The sequence below is a fragment of the Aquarana catesbeiana genome, linkage group LG03 (genome assembly GCF_042186555.1).
Source record: "Aquarana catesbeiana isolate 2022-GZ linkage group LG03, ASM4218655v1, whole genome shotgun sequence".
In the NCBI taxonomy this organism is placed as follows: Eukaryota; Metazoa; Chordata; class Amphibia; order Anura; family Ranidae; genus Aquarana; species Aquarana catesbeiana.
In genome coordinates this window covers 525,781,916-525,798,449 of record NC_133326.1, presented here as the reverse complement: position 1 = coordinate 525,798,449, position 16,534 = coordinate 525,781,916, and the positions used below count along the sequence as shown (strand labels likewise).

The 16,534-nt window shown below is 41.0% G+C and overlaps 1 protein-coding gene and 1 long non-coding RNA gene across 3 annotated transcripts in view; one reads left to right on the top strand and one right to left on the bottom strand.

Moving 5' to 3' along the window:
* The window catches only part of LOC141132631 (uncharacterized), a 134,038-nt gene extending 119,012 nt beyond the window's left edge, over nucleotides 1-15,026 (top strand). The window contains exon 4 of the long non-coding RNA XR_012242936.1: nucleotides 14,700-15,026. This is a non-coding gene — a long non-coding RNA (uncharacterized lncRNA). The remainder of the gene's footprint in view (nucleotides 1-14,699) is intronic.
* The window catches only part of PRMT8 (protein arginine methyltransferase 8), a 276,876-nt gene that overhangs the window by 217,530 nt on the left and 42,812 nt on the right, over nucleotides 1-16,534 (bottom strand). The gene's annotated exons all lie outside the window — the stretch shown is intronic.

The window sequence follows — 16,534 nt, the reverse complement described above, 5'->3', positions numbered from 1 at the left end:
AATTTTCTTTCAAAATTCCCATCTTTGGCCAATTGTAGTTGGACTACTTAGCTCAATGAGCCAATAACCAGTCATTGGCATTTGCAATAATCTGTATCTCAGTTTTGGAATTGTTATAATAGTCTATCCTTACTTTTCAAAGATTGCTTTTTTTTATTTGCTTGTATACTGTCACCTTTAGAGCAAACTAAAGAGCTTGCTAATTATTGATTTTATCCCCCCTCAGAATATCAGGTATAAGCCATAAAATCAGGCAGGAGACAGGTCAGCCTCTGTGGGGACCTTACAGCTGACATATAAAAGGAAGGATTACAAATTAATACCAGCAAACACACCACCTTTGGGAGTAAGGGTAGCTCTATTATAAGTTAAGGGTTAGTATTTTTCCCACTTGTGACTTCCAGCCCAGCTCTGGGTTTAGCTCATCTTACCTCTCCTCTTAGCTCCCAATCACCCTTCTACTCCTTAGGGGTCCACTTCCAGCAACTAGCGTCTGATTGACAGTCTCAGCTCCTGTGTGCTGTGTGAAGGGGGAGGGGGTTTGGGGTCCCTTCCCTTCAATTAGCTCTCAGAGCTCTCCTCACTCTGCATAGTGTAACTTCAGCTCTTCGCCCCTTTTTTTCTGAATGCTCAGACAAGCTGTATAAATTCTGAACTTTGAATGGATGTTGAGAAGGAAAGGCTGCCGATAAAAAGGTAAAACTAAGGGTTTACAACCACTTTAACTTTATTTGTTTTTATAGCCACATTTTCCAGACATCTTCCCACCACACAGGGTATTCATCCTCTTCTACAGCCCTGAGCAGCCCTCTGAGGCTCACAGTAGCGACTGTGTAGCGACTATGTAGTAACCCCCAATCGCCAAAGTGGGCTGACATTACCCCAGGATGGACCCATGGTTGAAGTAGGGGACACCTTTTTTCATTGTTATGATCTGATGATATGTATGACCACTATATATCTGAGACTGTTCATTATTTACACAGTTTAAATGAATCAATCACATCGTGCCTAGCCCTGATGAAGCGAAAATTCTTTTGCGAAACATGTTGGCTCTAGTCACGTACGAATTCTGGATTTTACTACTGAATGATCATATGTTTGTATATGTATTGACTATCTTTTACTGTATTTCAATAAATATTGTTTAATTTTATCAAGTGTATTTGATTCTCACCTACTAGACTTAGTTCTTTCCCTTAAAGTCCCATTTATTTGAGGAGGGAGATTTCCACTTTCTCCCGATTTCTTTTTCTCCCCCCCCCCCCCCTCTTCCTCCTTTTATAAGCTATAGGGGACACCTTCTGTCTTTTCAAAGATGAGTTAATGCTCCAGGTTCACAGTGAGCAACATGTCTACCAGACTCTAACACCACTGCTGCTGTCACAGTGCATAAAGAGAAAGTGGACCACAGTGTATTGCAAAAATAAGGACCATTAGGCATGCACCAGCAGCACTGTCTTCAGAGCTCCACATCCAGTCAGTGGATGCATCCATGTACTTTCTCCAAGGGAGTACAAAAGACCTTTGAGGGTCAAACTCATCCCCCCTTCAGCAGGACATCTTCCCATATCTCTCCACCTTTGGTGTTATGTCCTCCTTGTCCAGGCAGGATAGCTTCAGGATTCTGTGCTAGGCCCAAACATGCTTCTGGCCTAGCCAGCATATATTACTACACAAATTTCCCCAGGCCGCAACATGGGGAAAAGAGACCCCTCACCAGTCTACTCCCTGAATATTTATATCCTCCCCAGCATGCACTGGCAAAAAACCTCCACGTGGCTGGCCAGGATACATAAATATTCATAACCCAGCATTGCTGCAGCTCCCATGTCTATTCCCAAAGGTGCCATTGACACCTATTGGCAGCAGTAAAAAACAGCAGCAACACTGAGTTTAGGGGAAAACCGAGTCACCACTGTTAATGGCTGGGTGGCTACAATGAACATACAAGACTGTGACAACAGTTTGTGCATTGCTTTACACTTAAAAGTGGGACAGTACAGAATACAATTTGATACAAGAGGGTTAGTATGTCTTTGGCCTCCAAAGTTGACACTAGATATCATTTAACCCATAAGACTGAGAACATCTTGTGTTGTAAAAGAAGTAATGCAGTGGACAACTCTGAATTAAAGGAGAAATGTAGGATTATAAAAAAAACAACTGTCCATACTCCCCTCCATGCTGCAGCATCGGTGTGATTATGCAGCTGTCCCCTGACAGCTCTAGACCTGAGAACTGACCACTGATTGCCCAGTTCTCTGTCTTCCCAGAGTAGAGAGTAGTGGTCAGTAACCACTCTCTGCTCCTCTCCTCCAGTACTAACTGGTGTGCAGGGCAAGAGAGGGGACAAGTGGAGCGGGCCTCAGCCGCACACTGAGAGCCGGAGCCAGCTGTCAATCAGGCAGCTGAGGGGATCCCAACAATACTGTCAGGATCAGTGGCAGATGGTGCTCAAAATTTTTTGAAGGGCACAAACTGAAAAAACTGAATGCAGCCTCTGTGCCCATCATATGCAGCCTCTGTGTCCATAATATGCAGCCTCTGTGTCCATAATATGCAGCCTCTGTGTCCATAATATGCAGCCTCTGTGCCCATAATATGCAGCCTCTGTGCCCATAATATGCAGCCTCTGTGCCCATCATATGCAGCCACTGTGACCCCCCCGCCCGCTCGCTCGTCTGCTCGCCGTCTGACCTGCACTTACCCCATCCTGGTAGCGGGTCAGGCAGAGGGTGACAGCAGCGAGCTGTGGGACATGCAGCGGGTCAGGCAATGGCTCCTGCATCCTCCATGGTTCCCGTGCGTCTCTTCTTTCGCTTCTGTTAGGCGTCCAATAGGGATGCCTGTGCCTTTAGCCAATCAGGTGTCGGGTATTAGACACCGCTTCCTGATTGGCGGAGAGGCGGTTCAGTGTTAGAAAAGCAAATATTAATTTGCTTTTCTAACACATTTGGGTGGACTCGGAGCGCAATGCTCTGCGCTCCGAGTCCACCTTTTTTGAAGCCTATTAGAGCCTATGGCTCTAATCAGGTGCTTCAAAAAACACCCCCGCCGCTGTAATTCAGGCGCCCGGCGTCCGAAAAGGGGCCAGACGCCCGAATAAGGGGTGGCTACAGCGGCCATAGATAGATTCATGCTATGCATGAATCTATCCATTTTACATATAGGGGGGTGGCATGACAGAGAGGGCGGTGCCTGTGCGCCCTTAATGGACACTGGCCAGGATCCTTCCAGAGCCTGGAGCGACTCTGTGAGGTCAACCAGCAACATTTGACTCTGGGTCATAGGAAAAAGTAAGTGCACTCCTGTAACCTAGAAGCGAAGTATGACCAAAAAAGCTTTAGCCATACTTCTCTTTTAAAGCCTAGTATTGCATCCCAAACTCCTTTTTGCGTACTAACTAGAGTCCCTTTTTTAATGTTGAAAAAAAATTGCCTGGAGTTTGCGTTTTTACATTTCTTAGAAATTCTGATTGCCCATGTTACATTTCTTAAAAAATTCTGATTGCCCATGTTACATTTCTTTAAAAAATTCAGATTGCCCATGTTACTTATACCTTATTTAAAAATGTTCAAGGTCACTGAACAGATTGCTTTGGCAACTGTCAGTTGTTCAAATGTTTAATGAATTAGGAAACAAGCTACGCTATGCTACCAAGGGGAAAGCATGGTCAGCTTGTTTTTATAGTCGACAAATAATATGATGACAAATCTATGTGGGGGTAATTGAAAGACTGAAGATGGAATCCTGACTGAAAATGAAGATATTATCAGGCAAAGTGGTAAAAACCTTATCAGACCGAAAATAAAAAAAAGAATGTAAAATAAAGTGTCATATTAAATCTACAGCTGAGATAACAGATGCCTATTACATAATTTGTAGGATATTTATCAAAAAAACACTCGGTATAGCTTGTATTCATGTTCAGCTTCATTGATATGACATGTACTGAATGCCATTAATTAAATGGCATATACAGTACACTAATAATTAATTATTAAACAGAATGCTCAGCGTAAAGTCATTAAGTTAGTAGATTAAAAAGCAATCATCCCAAACCATAAGGTAATTGCCTCTTTACAGTACGACGCTAGTTATCGAAATCCATTTTGAGCACAATTTGCTATGAGGATTGGTATTAAAAATCACTTTGTATTAACACTGGAAAGAAAAACATAAGGCAGTTATTGAAAATAACTGAGAAAATGACATTATAATGTTGTTTAATTGGTAAAACGCTGCTCCAGGCAAACAGCTAAATACATTGCTGAAAAATGTATCTGCAAATTATCTTACCTGCCAAAATGTTTGTAATTCAATTAAGCTATTCTTGTGATTTGCTCAACTCAACTACACTGCATAGTCAGAAAGATGAGTCCACTAGGTTCTCTGTTTTGCAGCTTCTCGTCTTTCCTCCTTGCTCATTGGACAGTGAATCAGTTGTGTGGTGATGGAGCAAGCTGAAGGTGACGGAAGCTGCAGAGCTATAGCAAGAAAAGGGCCCTTGGCTATGTTTTAGGAAAGAGGAATGTGAATCATAAGACTGGTAAACAGAATGTCGTACAGTAATGAGCAAATTGACTTTATACACTACACTAATCATACAGCGAAATGGATCTATTGGAACAACTTTATATAGAAAACCCATGGCTGGGAATACAATATTGCACGCTGATAGTGCCCACTTACCACCGCTTATCAATAGTATCCCGTACTCGCAATACTTAAGATTAAGGCGTAATTGCTCTACTGAGGAAATGTTTAAAGCTGAAGCCAACACATTTCATAGCCGTCTGCATACTAGCTCATTATGCCTTTTGCCTTACAGGTTTAAAAAACAAAAAACAAAAAACATTTGTGCGGGTATACAACCGCTTTAGGACACAGGTGGCAAAAACAAGTGTTTCTGAGGGATTTTTGTGTTCCGTGAGCACCTAGCCAAGCTCTCCATTGACTATAAAATGGGGAGTGGATAAAGCTGTATACTTGCTTGCAGTTGAGTTGCCTTGCATCATGGTGAGGCAAAGTAACAATGCCTGTAGAGTTTTGCAGGCATGGACACTTGGAAACCATCTCCAATGACTTCTACTGTAGCGCACCTTAAATGCATTGTAGCTGCACTATAATTGCACCTATAGCTGTTGTGGCATGTTTAAGATGTAGTTGCAAAGTGTTGAGAGTGCTCATAGCAAAAAAAAAAAAAAAAAAAAAAAAAACACAGAGGGTGTTTAAGTAATGTTGTTTGACGAAACTTGAACATGCGTGCAATGCATCCCTGATGTGTATTAGGTGCATTAGTGTGTGTTAAAGGCAAAGTTAATATCCAATGCCTGTGTCAACTTACCTTAATGATTAGAATTAAAAAAAAATGTAAAACTGATCAAGAACATTGTACATTGTAGGGGAGAAGGGAAAGAAGGAGTAAATTAGGGCCAATTATGGTAAACTTAGGGTAAACTAGGGATTATTAAGGGGTTAAATAGAAACACATCCAGGATGGAGCAGAACGACTCTGATAGGTCAGCCCCAGCATCCTAAAAGTGCTTTGGTCCATCCTGAAAGCACTGCACAGAGAAGAGGAAGAAGAGTGAGGATTTAAAATCCCCAGACCGCTGCACCAACTGCATGGGCACTGACAGCTCATCACCCATGGAGATAAGAACAACAAGGACCAAAGGGGGTGAGGAGGGTGTACAGTGTTAGTTCACCTTTTCATCTTTTCTGAAATTGTGAAGTAACCCTGCTGACTGACAGTCATGGCTCTCTGCTCAGAGCAGAGGGGGAAAACTGAGCGATTGTTGTATTTGATCGCTCAGTTCTCTGTGCAGAGCTGGCAGGGGAAAGATGCAGCATGAGATCAATGCTGCATCCACCTAGGTGAGTATAAATGTTTTTCTTTTCCCATAGCCCAGGCTTTTTTTCCTTCCTGTGGATCAATTTCTATTTTGGGATATTTTTCGGATTGAACTCACTGGGCATGTGCCTTGTTTCTGTTTACAATGCAGTAAGGCATGCTGAACAATCCTTAAGGCCCTTACTAAACCTACAGATTAATTTTCCATAAGCTACACTAATAAATGGAAGTGTCTTAATAGTTGCCATGACAACAACATATGTGTGCTTCTGGGCCTTATATAAAATACACCTCCTGTGGTGTAATAATGGCTCACACTTATGAAGATCTATAATCATTTTACCTAAATTTTGCTTTGTCAAATCACCATATTCCTAAAGGAAATCATCTACAGTAAAAGATTGATGGGAGAATATTGTATATCTCCCATACTGAAGTTATAAGTATCTAATATAAAAATCTAACAATCCATTACAAACTGAATTCATAAATTCCTCATTCAACAACCTGTATTAAAGAGAAATTACATTTTATTTTCCAGAAATACAGAATTACCAGAACTTCCATACTGTGATAAACAAGTTAAACCGATATTAAACCCAAAACCAAAAATGTAATATATTGCAGCTTACCAATTATTAGATGTGGTGGCTGCATTATATTTCTTTTTTAGGCTTTTTTATCTGGCGATTTGGCCAGTAACACACCTTCCGTATTATCCTTCATGTAAAGAGGAGGTTTTAATGCCTCTGCTGAACGATGGAACTTAACAGCTAGTAACTGACGGTTAAAAACGTTGTTTGTGCTGCATTTACATTTAGCTGCGTTTGCTCTTAGAAGCGTTTTTTGCATTGAAAATGGTCAGAAATGTATCTCCATTAAAAATACCTATAAACGAAACGTGGCTAAATGCGATTTACTGCATTTAGGAGCGTTTATAAGCTGTTACAGGCAATTGTTGTTTTCAAATGCCTCTGAACATCTGTCCTGAACGCAATTTTTTGCTTTCTAAAAAATGCTTCCAACCTCAACTGCGTAGAAACTACTATACTATACTATACTATACTATACTATACTATACTATACTATACTATACTACTATATGACCCTGTGTACATGTACTGATAAGATAACATAGAGGATAGATCAGGGGCAGCTGAAAGAAAAATGCCCAACTGCTCCTCTGTTTACCAGTTAAAATTTGAGCACCAGTCACCACTGGTCCCCACAGGGGGTAGGACACGAGGCTGCCCTCAATAAGAAGCACATAAATTATTGTATCCTGCTTCAGGATTGAGTCAGACACCTAGGTACCAGGAGGTGTGGGGCTGAATTCAAAGTACCATAGATAACGATGAAGGGGGTCGGACTGTAGGGACCTTACTTCAATGATAGAGGAGCTCATGGCAGCAAGTCTCCTTAGAAGGAGACTAGAAAATACATAGAACTGCTGAGACTGCTTTGCTTTCTGCACTGCTGGGATTTTTGGTTCTGTGTGGCGTTTTGGACCATGGACTTTATTCTCTGCTCTTTCTTCAACAACTGTTTGTGTGGCCCTGAAGCTGAGGCCAAAGACACACAGTCCTCTGAGAACCTGCGATGGCTTTGTAAAGGAACCCTGACCTCTGGATCTTCATTTCCCTGCCACCCTGCCTGGACTTCCTCTGCTAAGGTCACTGTTGGCTGTTGAGTCCCTGTATTTGTTGCCCTGTGACCCTGGATTAAAATGTTACTAAACCCACAACAGTAAAATCAGTCTGTATATGCAGTAAAGCATGCTTGTTATACTCATTGTGGAACCTAAGGGCTTATACCTCTGCATGGTGTAAAAAGGGTGTTTGATCCTGTATGCACAGATCCTCCTCTTCTTCCACTGACTCCAGAACATGCCCGGATAAGACAAAGCTACTGGAGTCAGGCTGCACACAATTTGGTGTGTATTGATAGGGGTTTTTTTTCTTGGGAGAGTACATGTGATCAGCATAGGGCCAATCAGCACTGCCCAGACAACAGGTTAGGGGTCCTTGATCCTGATAGTACAGCTCAGTGCAGTATGGAAACTCCTCCTACAAGCTTTAAGCAGAAACTGAAAGAAGTCACAAGGCTGCTCTAACTGCTGATATGAAAAGGTATTTATCATTTACTAAATGCATTTCCATGTTCTGTGTACTGTGGGAGACCAGTGAATGTAGGGTCCTGGGTTTAGTAACACTTTAAGTCCTTGCTGCACCAGATTGTGGCCTGCTACTCACGGTGCATGGATTGTTGCCCTGTGACTCTGAACTATCCCTGCTGCACTTTTTATTGTAAAGCAAACAACAAATAGGAAAAAAGAACAGAAAAAGTCAATGTGCATAACTCTTCACCCCCCTAAAGTCAATACTTTGTAGAGCCATCTTTCGCGGCTATCACCATTCCAAGTCGCTTTGGATAAGTCTCTATGAGCTTGCCACATCTTACCACTGTGATTTTTGCCCATTCCTCCTTCCAAAACTGCTCTAGCTCGTTCAAGTTGTATGGTTTGCGCTTGTGAACAGCAATCTTTAAGTCTGACCACAGATTTTCTATTGGATTGAGGTCTGGGCTTTGACTAGGCCATGCCAGCACATTTACATGTTTCCCCTTAAACTACTCAAGTGTTGCTTTAGCAGTGTGTTTGGGGTCATTGTCCTGCTAGGAGGTGAACCTCCATCCTGGCCTCAAATCACACACAGAGTGGTACAGGTTTTGCTCAAGACTATCCCTGTATTTAGCACCATCCATATTTCCCTCAACTCTGACCAGTTTCTCAGTCCCGACTGCTGAAAAACATCCCCACAGCATGGTGCTGTCACCACCATGTTTCACTGTGGGGATGGTGTTCTTTGGGTGATGTGATGTGTTGGGTTTGCGCCAGACATTGGGTTTTCTTTGATTACCAAAAAGTTCAATTTTAGTCTCGTTAGACCAGAGCACCTTCCTCCATGCATTTTGGGAGTCTCCCACATGCCTTTTTCGCAAACTCAAAATGTGCCATTTTGTTTTTTGCTCAAAGTGATGGCTTTCTTCTGGCCACTCTGCCATAAAGCCCAACTCTATGGAGCGTACGGCTTATTGTCGTCCTATGTACAGATACTCCAGTTTCTGCAGTGGAACTCTGCAACTCCTCCAGGGTTACCTTAGGTCTCTGTGCTGCCTCTCTAAATAATGCCCTCCTTTCCCAGTCCGTGAGTTTTGGTGTGCGGCCATCTCTTGGCAGGTTTGCTGTTGTGCCATGTTCTTTCCATTTGGTTATGGTAGATTTGATAGTGCTCCTAGGGATCATCAAAGATTTGGATATTTTTTTTATAACCTAACCCTGACTTGTACTTCTCAACAACATTGTCCCTTACTTGTTTGGAGAGTTCCTTGGTCTTCATGGCAGTGTTTGGTTAGTGGGGTCTCTTACTTAGGTGTTGCAGCCTCTGGGGCCTTTCAAAAAGGTGTGTATATGTAATGACAGATCATGTGACACTTAAATTGCACACAAATGGACATCATTTCACTAATTATGGGACTTCTGAAGGTAATTGGTTGCACCAGAGCTTTTTATGGGCTTCATAACAAAGGGAGTGAATACATACGCACATGCCAATTATCCGTTTTTTATTTCTGAAAAATTGTTTTATGTATATATTTTTCTAATTTTACTTTACCAACTTAGACTATTGTGCTCTGATCCATGACATATAATTCAGATTAAAAAAACATTTAACTAAAGGCTGTAATGTAACAAAATAGGTAAAAAGCTAAGGGGGGTGAATACTTTTGCAAAGCACTGTAGAACACCAGTTAAATGTGTGGGTTAAATTCACTTAGAAGGCATAAATCTGAGTTTTAGCTAAGAAGTCTACCAAATTTGACACATAAGTGTCAGCTATAGATAATTCATAGTTTTCTGCTAAGCTAAAGTCAAAAAGGTTATTCAGGTATTAGAATAAAGTCAATTCTAATTCAATACTGCCCCCTTTGAAATGGTTAATATAGGGAACTACAATTTTTTATAAGGATTATACAGAAAGTGACGTGTGTTTGATGTCTCTCATGACATGAAAGGCATTTCCACACCCACATTCTAAGGGCAATATAGACTGGTTACAGATTGGAGCTGGAAATCTTGAGGTTTGATAGAATTTTTGGGACGAAAAGAATCTTGGAAGATGAGAGGAGAAGGAGAAAGTGCAGAGATGTAGGAATGTTGGAGAATTTATTTGCTTAGTCCCAACCCATAAGCACTAATAGTCACATGCTTTAAATAGTAATAACACAGCTCAATGACATGAAAGTGCTTAATTGGCTCTGCTAGAAAAAAAAATTCACAGAAAAAAAGGTAGATGCAGAGCACCAGTGTGTACTCTACTCCTACTTCCTGGTGATAGTGGAACACACGATGGGGCGGACATGATGTCATCAGCAGGAAGTGATGGCCGCATTGCCTCCCATGTCTTGCATCATTTCCAGCTGATAACATCACGTCCACCCCATCCTGCATTCAGGAGAATTACTGCTAGGCGAAAGTGCTACCCTCTACACTACTGTGCCGCCCATTATTGGACTATTCCCTGAATTTAACTTGCCTTTTTACCTGGACTGTCATAGGACCACTCTGTCTGCCAACCGCAAGTACTTGTTTGCTTTGCTCAGTTGGCACCTGCCCTGGTGTGGTAGCCAGGCACTATAGAATTGTTTATAAGTCCTGGGGGCAACCAAGTACCAGTAGGCCTGCTTGCCTTATGGGAAAGGGGGCTGCTATAGGTGAAGCACACAGTAGCCAGCTATAGTGTGTGACCACTTGCATTAGGGTAGACGTGACAATTCCAATGGGGTTTTTTTTTTTATAAGCACATGATTAGAGCCCGAGGCTCTAATTGGCTTAAAAAAAGGGTGGGCTCGGGGCGTAGAGCGCTGCGCCCCGAGCCCACCCAGTTGTGTGTCAATATCGAATTAATATTCGCTATTATATAATAAAAAATACGGGGATATTGGCACTGCTTATAATGAGTATAACATATATATCAGCCAACCGTGGTAATGGTAAATATATGACAATATATATGAATATGTTATTCTATTTGAGACAATAAAGGAGGAGAAATGTGAATATTTAGACACTATAATGAGTTCCTATTTTTAAGCAGATGATGTTTTGTCTGGACAAATAATGATGGAAGTGTGAATCTCTAAGCAGTATAATTACAGTGGGGACAGAAAGTATTCAGACCCCCTTCAATTTTTCACTCTTTGTTATATTGCAGCCATTTGCTAAAATCATTAAAGTTCATTTTTTTTCCTCATTAATGTACAAACAGCACCCCATATTGACAGAAAACACTGAATTGTTGACATTTTTGCAGATTTATTAAAAAAGAAAAACAGAAATATCACATGGTACTCAAGTATTCAGACCCTTTGCTGTGAGACTCATATATTTAACTCAGGTGCTGTCCATTTCTTCTGATCATCCTTGAGATGGATCTACACCTTCATTTCAGTCCAACTGTGTTTGACTATACTGATTGGATTTGATTAGGAAAGCCACACACCTGTCTATATAAGACCTTACAGCTCACAGTGCATGTCAGAGCAAATGAGAATCATGAGGTCAAAGGAACTTCCTGAAGAGCTCAGAGACAGAACTGTGGCAAGGCATAGATCTGGCCAAGGTTACAAAAAAATTTCTGCTGCACTTAAGGTTCCTAAGAGCACAGGGGCCTCCATAATCCTTAAATGGAAGACGTTTGGGACGACCAGAACCCTTCCTAAAGCTGGCCGTCCGGCCTTGGTGATAGAGGTAAAGAAGAACCCAAAGATCACTGTGGCTTAGCTCCAGAGATGCAGTCGGGAGATGAGAGAAAGTTGTAGAAAGTCAACCATCACTGCAGCCCTCCACCAGTCGGGGCTTTATGGCAGAGTGGCCCGACGGAAGCCTCTCTTCAGTGCAAGACACAAGAAAGCCCGCATGGAGTTTGCTAAAAACACCTGAAGGACTCCAAGATGGTGAGAAATAAGATTCTCTGGTCTGATGAGACCAAGATAGAACTTTTTGGCCTTAATTCTAAGCGGTATGTGTGGAGAAAACCAGGCACTGCTCATCACCTGTCCAATACAGTCCCAACAGTGAAGCATGGTGGTGGCAGCATCATGCTGTGGGGGTGTTTTTCAGCTGCAGGGACAGGACGACTGGTTGCAATCGAGGCAAAGATGAATGTGGCCACGTACAGGGATATCCTGGACGAAAACCTTCTCCAGAGTGCTCAGGACCTCAGACTGGGCCGAAGGTTTACCTTCCAACAAGACAATGACCCTAAGCACACAGCTAAAATAACGAAGGAGTGGCTTCACAACAACTCCGTGACTGTTCTTCAATGGCCCAGCCAGAGCCCTGACTTAAACCCAAATGAGCATCTGTGGAGAGACCTAAAAATAGCTGTCCACCAACGTTTACCATCCAACCTGACAGAACTGGAGAGGATCTGCAAGGAGGAATGGCAGAGGATCCCCAAATCCAGGTGTGAAAAACTTGTTGCATCTTTCCCAAAAAGACTCATGGCTGTATTAGATCAAAAGGGTGCTTCTACTAAATACTGAAGGGTCTAAATACTTAGGATCATGTGATATTTCAGTTTTTCTTTTTTAATAAATCTGCAAAAATGTCAACAATTCTGTGTTTTTCTGTCAATATGGGGTGCTGTGTGTACATTAATGAGGAACAAAAATGAACTTATATTGCAGCCATTTGCTAAAATCATTTAACGAAGAGTGAAAAATTTAAGGGGGTCTGAATACTTTCCATCCCCACTGTATATCCTATTTGCAAGTATCCTATATACCAATAAAAACACTGTATCCACATCAAAAATGGTGCATTATCACAAAGTGAATATTGGCTAATAACCTAGTGTTAATAAAAAGTGAGCTCCTAATTTGAAAGTGAATCAAGTGACAAAAAATTATTATATATAGAAGAAATATATAACATCAATAAATATGCAATCATTAAATAAAAACTGTGAAGCAAATGGATCGCTTATTACCAAGTAAATAAAACAAAAAAAAAAATGATATATATATATATATATATATATATATATATATATATATATATATATATATATATATATATATATATATATATATATCAAATAGATAGCAATAATAAATGTAAAGTCCATTAAAACCAATATATAATAATACAAAGTCTTTCAATATCCAGTGTTCATATTTCCATAAAAGTGATTTGTGCTGGTTTCCAGGTGACGCTACTTTATATAAAAAATAAAGTGAATTTTCGTGCGTCATATAAAGTGACGTCTCATGCTCCCCCTTAGATATATGCACTCACCAGAAGCCCCCACCCCTGCAGCCGTAAAGAGCATGTAGTAAACTGGATCTCCAATCCAGATATCCCTGGGAACGGTAAACTCTCACTACTTACTGTTCCCGGGGATATCCGGATTGGAAACCCAGTTTACTACATGCTCTTCTGGTGAGTGCATATACCTAAGGGGTAGCACGAGAAGTCACTTTATTTGACGCACGTGAAGTCCCTTTATTTGATGCACGAGAAGTCACTTTATTTTTTATATAAAGTAGCATCACCTGGAAACCAGCACAAGTCACTTTTATGGAAATATGAACACTGGATATTGAAAGACTATTTATTATTATTATATATTGTTTTTTATAGACTTTACATTTATTATTGCTATATATTTGATATATATATATATATATATATATATATATATATATATATATATAATTTCTTTTTAGTTTGATTTACTTGATAATAAGCATTCCATTTGCTTCACAGTTTTTATTTAATGTTTGCATTTTCATTGATATATATTTCTTCTATATATAGTATTTTTTTTGTCACTTGATTCACTTGCAAACTAATGCCCCGTACACACGGTCGGACTTTGTTCGGACATTCCGACAAAAAAATCCTAGGATTTTTTCCGACGGATGTTGGCTCAAACTTGTCTTGCATACACACGGTCACACAAAGTTGTCAGAAAATCCGATCGTTCTAAACGAGGTGACGTAAAACACGTACGTCGGGACTATAAACGGGGCAGTGGCCAATAGCTTTCATCTCTTTATTTATTCTGAGCATGCGTGGCACTTTGTCCGTCGGATTTGTGTACACACGATCGGAATTTCCGACAACGGATTTTGTTGTCGGAAAATTTTATCGCCTGCTCTCAAACTTTGTGTGTCGGAAAATCCGAGGAAAATGTGTGATGGAGCCCACACACGGTCGGAATTTCCGACAACAAGGTCCTTTCACACATTTTCCGTCGGAAAATCCGACCGTGTGTACGGGGCATAAGAGTTCACTTTTTATTAATACTAGGTTATCAGCCACTATTCACTTTGTGATAATGCACCATTTTTGACGTGGATACAGAGTGTTTTTATTGGTATATAGGATACTTGCAAATAGGATATAATTGTACTGCTTAGGGATTCACAGTTTCATCATTATTTGTCCTGCACAGACAACACATCATCTGCTTAAAAATAGGAACTCATTATAGTGTCTAAAGATTCACATTTCTCCTCCTTTATTGTCTCAAATAGATTAACATATTCATATATATTGTCGTATATTTACCATTACCACGGATGGCTGATATATATTTTATACTCATTATAAGCAGCGCCAATATCCCCATCTTTTTTATTTATATATTCCTTGGGACACCACTAGTGAAGTCTTTATTTGGGGAGGCTGCAGCTTCACTCATACCTAAGCGCAGAATTTTTAGTTTTATATAATATTCGCTAATGTCTTCCTGATTCTCTCCCTGGCCAGTCAGGAAGTGAGGTCCTGAGAACCGTCACCTGATTTTCCGAGAGGAGAAGCGATCCTATTGGCCGTCGAGGAGGAGGAGGGGGAAACTGCCGTGAAGCCCAGGAGAAGGAGACACAGGGTGAAACTGCCACCTGCTGCCCGGAGGAAGCACTGCCACCAACTGAGATGGGGTAAGTGCGGGACTGGTGACCTACCAGGGGCGGGGAGTGCCTGTGTCCTGACCTACCGACTGGCCGGGGTGATTGTTTGCCGCCCCCCCTTGCAAAAAATATACCACCATCCGCCACTGGACATTTCTATGACCATTCACCCCTATTGTTCTGATACACCTGGAATGTATTTAGTTGATGTAAACTGAAAGTTCACTTGGGCTTTAATAAAAGATGAATTCTAATTGATTGAAATGCCTCTGTTTCAGTAGACTTTTATGTTCAAGTGGTTAACAAGACAGGCCCATCAGTCCGCGTAGTGAATTGACTGTGTAAATCAACTGATGAGTCAGTGAAACTTTTCTACAGAACAGCATTGATTGCACATTAAATCACACTGTCTTTATAAAGAGTGTCCCTCTAATTAGAGGGATTCACAGATTGCATCCATGCAGCTGTCATTCCATAAAGATAGACTGCAAGCAAAGAATCAGGGACACAAGCTGCATTGTAGAAGTAAAGCAGCATTGCTGTGATCACTGCCCCCCACCCTTCCTGTCCTGCAGCGCTCTGCTCTTCAGCCAACTACAGCACCATGGAGAGCTCCTGGACACAGTCTGCAGCTGCGCACTGCGTCCTGGCACGCTAACCGGCTCTGCTAGCCTGCTCTCATTGAAATGCATAACTCTGCTGCAGGCTGCCATAAACAGCATCATCACTGTAATAAGATGGCCCAACAATAATAATCAGTACAATGCAAAATATACACATCATTTACTAAATGCATCAAATTATGCTGCAGGTGCTTTTCCTATTCTGCAATTCTCCCAGGCTGCCAAAGAAGCTTTGTTTAAAGGGAAAGAATTGGATATTTTTTAATTGAGTTAATAAAACAATCTTAATACATTTAATATGTTTGCTTCTATATACTTTTGGTAGTATAATAAATGTAGAGATTTGTGAATTAGCCACTATTATCATCTTTCATCCCTGCCTAAAGTACCGTATCTAATCTATCTAAGCCTTAGAACACGCATATATAGCCCCAGACCATCACGCTCCCACCACCATGTCTGACTGTTGGTATGATGTTCCTGTTATGAAATGCTGTATTAGTTCTATGCCAGATGTAATGAGACGCACACCTTCCAAAAAGTTAAATTTTTGTCTCATCAGTCCACAAAATATTTGCCTAAAAGTCTAAGATTATCAAGATTTTTTTGGTAAAAGTGAGATGAGCCTTTGTGTTCTTTTTGGTCAGCAGTGGCTTTGGCCTTGGAACTCTCCCATGGATGCCATTTTTGCCCAGTCTCTTTTTTAATGTTGAACCATGAACACTGATCTTACCTGAGGCAAGTGAGGCCTGCAGTTCTGTAGATGTTATTCTGGGCTCTTTCATGATCTCCTGGATGAGTCATCGTCATGCTCTTGAAGTAATTTTTGTAGGCCGGCCACTCCTGGGAAGGTTCACCACTGTTCCAAGTTATCTCCATTTGTGGATAATGGCAATCCCTGTGGTTCACTAGACTTCCAAAGCCTTAGAAATGGCTTTGAAACCCCTCCTAGACCAATACATGTACATGACTTTGTTTCTAATCTGTTCTTGAATTTTTTAGATTATGGCATTATGTGAGGCTTTTTGTTATCTGTTAGCGTGCTTCACTTTGTCAGACAGCTTCTATTTAC